Genomic DNA, 6,000 nt, shown 5'->3' on the forward strand with positions numbered 1-6,000 from the left:
GCCTATTTCTCACAAGATGTCAGCACCATTCAGTCCTAACTTCGTTTCTGTGTTCTATGCAATAATGGGAATTGAATAATTTAACTTTACAGCTTGGCAACACTGCAGTTGGGGAAGGGGAACATAAACAGACGATTGGAACAAGTAAACAGCGTGTGTACAATGGCGCGACATGGAGCTTTACGTAGTAGTGAAATTGATTGTTATATTGACAATGACGGATTTATTTTAAGTGAATCTGATGGTGAAATCGGTTCTAATCATGTGGAAGAAGAGTGGAGGATTGATGGTGATGAAGAATTCAGCAACGGTGAGTCTGACAATGCTCTCTCAGATATTGATTTTGAAGAGATGGACGTAGGCCTAAACAATGCTGATGATCCTATGAATGATTTACATTTACAGAATGTTGAAGACGTTATTAGCAGTGTGGCTTCTGGTGTAACTGGATTATGGAATTTTCCAATATGGAATGACGAGCCAAACGAACCTAAAAATATTGTGTTTTTAGGCAATCAGGTAGGAGTAAATATTCGAAATCTTGACCAAATAAAATAAATAAAATAAAAATTAACCAAAATTAACATTAACTTACTATTTTTAAGTCGACAGTATTTGTATACTTAAAAACATTGTAATAATAAATAATTGTCAGTAAAAAATAAAAAGTGTTTATTTTGTAATTAACATAAAATTAACACAAACAAAATTAAAAAAATTAACATTAACTTTTTAATTTTTTTTTTGTGTGAAAAATATAGTTTAGGATGCTTTTATTAAATATCCCAAGTTTTATTAAAATCTAAACAGTACAACTACAGTAATGGAATTTTAAGTGAAATTCTCCATTTTGGGCCAAATTAATTGGATTTACTGTGGAGTTGAGAGGCTGGAAATACTAGTAGGCCAATGAGTTAACTTCTCGTTTCCTACTTGGCCTATTTTTGGAGGGAAATCTGAGTCTGATAATGGGACTGAATGAAGGTTGTGATTCTCAGTCAAACACGGTTTCCAGAATTCTGATTCCTTTTACCTAGATTATCTTCAATAATTCAAATACACTTTTAAGAAGCCCAACCTTAACTTTGCGCACTCATAGCCAGTTCGGTGCTGCCTGTATTGTCAATCTAGCTTGTTTGTCGAGCAAAATACAAAATGTTTGTTGCTCCTACTTGTGCAAGTTTTACTTTAAAGTGGTCATGTTCGGATTACGTCGAAACACTTAGTGTTGGAATTGAAATAAAATTGCTCAAATAGTTGGTGTCTAGTACATGTTTTATAACTATACAGGTTTTTTGTTATTTGACTTTAAATATTTGTAACAAAGTGTCTGTTTAATATTAAAGAAAATAATACAATTTCTTTTTCCTCTATCTATCCAAATCTATGTGCCAAATTTTATTTCCTCAGTTTAACCCTTTGGCTGCTATGCAACGATATGTCGTTTTTGGTAACCATGCCGAAAAATGCTATGCAGCAATATATCGTAGTTGGCCTTTTTTCCGAAAAATGCTATGGAACGATATTTCGTTGTTGCAAATTTTTTTTTCCAGCTCTAAATATTACGTTATTTACACGCGGATTGCTGTAAACGACAATTGAATAAGTTTACTTTTTCTTAAAAATAATAACAACACTTGTATTTGCTGGTTTTTTATAGTACACTAACGGCAAAAACAGCTGTGATCTAGATAGCACAGGGTAAGTTTTTTGTGTTTTTTTCATTACATAAGTAAAAATCTATATTTTTGCATGAAAATTTCAGTATGTACTCAAAACAACATATGGTTTTAGGTAAAAATGTATTTAAAAAAATAAAAGTTAAATTTAATTATGTTTTTCTGTGTCAAAGTTAAAAAAAAAACAAAAAATTATTTATTTATTTGTTTACATAGTTTTGTATTTTTCAAAATGTATTATTTTTTATTTTCTTACATATATTATACTACAAAACAAAACATAAATCAATGAAATAGGTTAAAATTTGAGGATCTTATGATTTTTTTTAGTAAAACTCTACAAATTCGCCGTTTTAGGCTTAGCACTTTTGGGATAAAATCCGATAAAAACCTGAGAACTTTTGGGATAACATGTCAAAAATTCTTAGCAGCCAAAGGGTTAAATAGTTTTAGAGATATTAATTCTTTTATAAAAATACAAAATGGCGGCTAGCAGCTAAAAAATAGTCATGTTTAATAATAGTCAGCTACCTAATTCATATTTAGCCTGCCATGGATTTAACACGCAAGAGATCTGACAAGTGTATGGCAGTTTGCTCTAATTTTCAAAACGAACAAGGTTAGCAGCTTAGGAGCAAATCTCATCCCTTTTATATATATATATATATATAAATGACAAATATATGTATATTTTTGTTCAGGATGAGCAGAATATGTTAATAACATCAAATTCATGTTTGCCGGGTCGGCCCATAACCTTGGGGGAAATGAAAAATAACGAAGTTCTAGAACACCAAAAATGGAACAAATGTTCACACGCGGAGCAATATTTCCATGTTCTACATCCACATCGGGCATCACGTGACCTTTTGTGACCACGATTCAACCTCGTGATGACGTCATCGGATGCGGCGCCATCTAATAATAAATATAATAATAAATCATTTATTTCCCCAAAATAACAATCTTTGCAAACGTAAATGAAAAATAATACTGAAATGAGCAGAATTTTGATCCAAGTGAACAATGTTTTTCTTAAATATTGAGCTACAAATTAATTAGTTGTTATTGAGTTGAGACGAGTGACTGACGGCCATCAGCTGCCTTCGTGCTGCCAAAGCCCGCGCTTATGTCAAGGAAAGAAAAACATCCCTCGAGATAGTACCTATCAGTAAAATATCAAATTCTAGAGAGGCTGATCTAAAGACCTTTGGTGCTGCCCCGCGCTGATGGCCGGAGGCACTCGCATTTTGGGTGGCGGAATGTGATCAAGAATAAAAACAAGATTTGAGTGTTTTTTCAATAAAGAGTTTAGTTTTAGTTTGGTAATGTTTGTTTTTGTTGAATTTTTGTTTGGAGAAATGTAGAGGTAAAACACGGAAGTACAACAAAGCGACGCACCAGCTGAACGGGCGGCAAGACACTACAATCACATTATCTACTAGACCGCTCGACTTTGACCTCTGTCTGAGGATGGGGAGGGGTTTGCGATAAGATAATTTAAAAAACTTAATAAATCATGAATACCCCTAATATAAATACGTATATAAATGGACATTAATAGAGAACACTTACCATTAGTATGTTCCACTGAATGTACAGAAACTAAATAATCTCGTTTCGGTCAAAACATAAACTCTTCACATGCCCGACAAAACACTCCGACACACCAATTTACTACGATTGGTCGAACTAGTGGATGGTTGATCCATGATCGTCACGGACTCACTCGATTCAAACTACAGTACACGATATCTAGTGAAGCACTGACTTCTGCCCCGGAGCGTTCAGATAACAGATACGCTATCAGCCCCACCCGCAGATAATATTTACAGATATCCAAACACAGCATACAAACAGAACATCAAGAACTCAACTATTTATGTATTTACCCTCTAAAATCATGTTAAAACTTATTTGTCATTTGTACCCCCTAAAATATATATTTTTTTGTTCAGGAGGATGAGCAGAATACGTTGATAACGTCAAATTCGTGATTTGCCACCTCGGCCTTTAATCTTATAATTTCCAAAATATTGATTTTTCCTTTGGTATCAACTGCTTCACAGAGATCACGCATTTATGCAATGGCTAGGCTAAATATACTTAAAATGAACGGTTTGTGTTGGTGTATTCAGTATAAATTTCACTACAAAATGTAGAACTTAAAGTAAGTTTTCACAATGTGCAAACTAAATTATTGGTTAAAAAACTAAAAATTGTTTTCAATGTTAACCCTAGAACTGTTAATCGACAAAATTTTGTCGATCAATGCCGCTTCTGTAGTGTCGGTCAAACATTCCCTCGTATAATTACTTTTTATAATATACTCCGGTAACCTATCGATATAATTCATGCACCATTGGATTCGGGAAGAAAAATGCTAGGGAACAGATGAGTTTTATTCCTCTTTGTATTATGATTATGACGTAGCAAGCTTGTCATTTTGAACGTAAAAGAAAACGACGCAGTTTGTTGTGACCGCCATATTGCCGCTGCCGTTCTGTATCACTTTCGTGTCGAGCTGTGGATATTTGTAAGTTTTAATAGTTTTACGCGTGTTTTAGTGTCGTATTTAATGTGTAGTGTGTTGTTTGATGTCGTAGTAGTGTAAACATATATATTTTAGAATAAATTAATTTCCATTTACTGAAATATGTTTGAGAAATTACCGGCTTTGTGTAGGCTATGGCAAAATGACTTGGCTAAAATTCATTTCACATAGTTTGTTATTGTTTTCACTTACTAAACGTTATTTATAGCACTCTTTTATCTCTGAAGTAACTATTTATTTTTGGTAAACAGATAGTTTTCACAATAAAATATATATATTTCCTGTAATTTCTTTGGTTATATATAATAACTGTTTGGGTTATTCTATATTTTTTCAATATATTTAGTTATATTTATAGTTTTCTAACTACATAATATTTCCTATTACTTATAAAACATAAATTTTTAAATTTTGATATAGTACAAGCTTTAGAAACGATTTTATATTTTGCTGAATGAAAATTTTTCACAAAATTTTTGAATAATGGCAAAATTTAACTTTTTTTTACTTTTTAAAAAATAATTTATGGTAATTATTTCATTAGTACTGTATATTCTATTTTATTCTAAGTAATAAAATATGCAATATAACATGTATTCATAGATAAATGTATTAGCAAAACTTGTTTTACCAAAGTCTTACGTGTACACCCGATTTTCAGAATTTATACGCATCGCTGCTTTTTGTTCTATAGCTTTATGATGCTTTCATAAATGTGTATAATGTTTATGTTTTTCTGAAACTAGATAAAATTTGACACAGAATGGCTATCTCACTTATAAATATTTCTCACTATAACTTCATTTGCTAGGTATGTTCCCCCCCCAAATTTAAGAAATATTTTTCGTAAATTTTATATTTGATTAAAAAAAGTGTTTATTAGAAAATTTTTTATGGTTAATTTTACAATATAGTGCAATTCTACGTTTAATTCTGAACACAAAAATATATACTCTTATTTATATTGCTTTTATTTTATATTTTTAATAATTTTTTTAAAAAAACCTTGCGCGAAGCTCCAAAACAGGGCGACACTACAGGATGAAATGACTGCCAGTTCTAGGGTTAAGGCTTACTGATACTGAAATATTTATGATAGCCTGCTAACAGATATATATATCTGTTATATATATATTTAATACATATTTATAAGAATTACAAAGTTTGGAATAAATATCTGCAAGACTAAAACTGACCTTACACTTCATTAAAAGTGTCCCTTCTAGGCAAATTTATCAAAGTCTAGTTTTAAGTTTGGCCTTCATTTTATGTTCAAGAAAGGAATATTGATCTTCTAAAACGTAATTTGGCCAATACATACTATCGCTTAATTTGTTCATGAAAGTTGAACAACAGTATTATTACTTTAGAACTGATAGGCTAAGTAATAAATGTATAGTACCTTAATTCCAAACGAGTTTCACTCAATCAGCAGAATCTTGTTTCTACAAACACAAATTTTACAAAGTTTAGGGCTAAAGCTGGGCTATACAGTATTTACACAGTATAAAAAGTACGACTGTTGATCCTAAAACATAGAGAATCAAAAATTATAACAATAAGAGTCAAAGGCCCATGAAAATTAACTGAACTGTCAACAAGATCTAAACCATATTAAAGTAAAAAAATTATCCATATTATTGATACGCATATACAGCGTTTTTACCGATTTATTTATAAAAAGAAGGTTTTGTTGACTTAATGAAACCCCGAGGTAGTTATTTTGATTGAAGTACTGTTGGATGTGATTTGATTTATGTGAAAATC

The 6,000-nt window shown here is 31.3% G+C and overlaps 1 protein-coding gene across 3 annotated transcripts in view; it reads right to left on the reverse strand.

Annotated features, from left to right (window-relative positions):
• LOC124362872 (RNA-binding protein 1-like) overlaps positions 1-5,790 on the reverse strand; it is a 41,529-nt gene extending 35,739 nt beyond the window's left edge. For 2 of the 3 annotated variants that reach the window (XM_046817742.1, XM_046817750.1), the window contains exon 1: positions 5,636-5,790. The gene's annotated coding sequence lies outside the window, so the exon portion shown is untranslated. Of the gene's footprint in view, positions 1-5,429; positions 5,594-5,635 lie in introns of those variants that run through there. The other variant, XM_046817758.1, reaches the window with a different exon arrangement.
• Positions 5,791-6,000: the final 210 nt, after the last annotated feature.

Source organism: Homalodisca vitripennis, chromosome 1 (genome assembly GCF_021130785.1).
Source record: "Homalodisca vitripennis isolate AUS2020 chromosome 1, UT_GWSS_2.1, whole genome shotgun sequence".
Classification (NCBI taxonomy): domain Eukaryota; kingdom Metazoa; phylum Arthropoda; class Insecta; order Hemiptera; family Cicadellidae; genus Homalodisca; species Homalodisca vitripennis.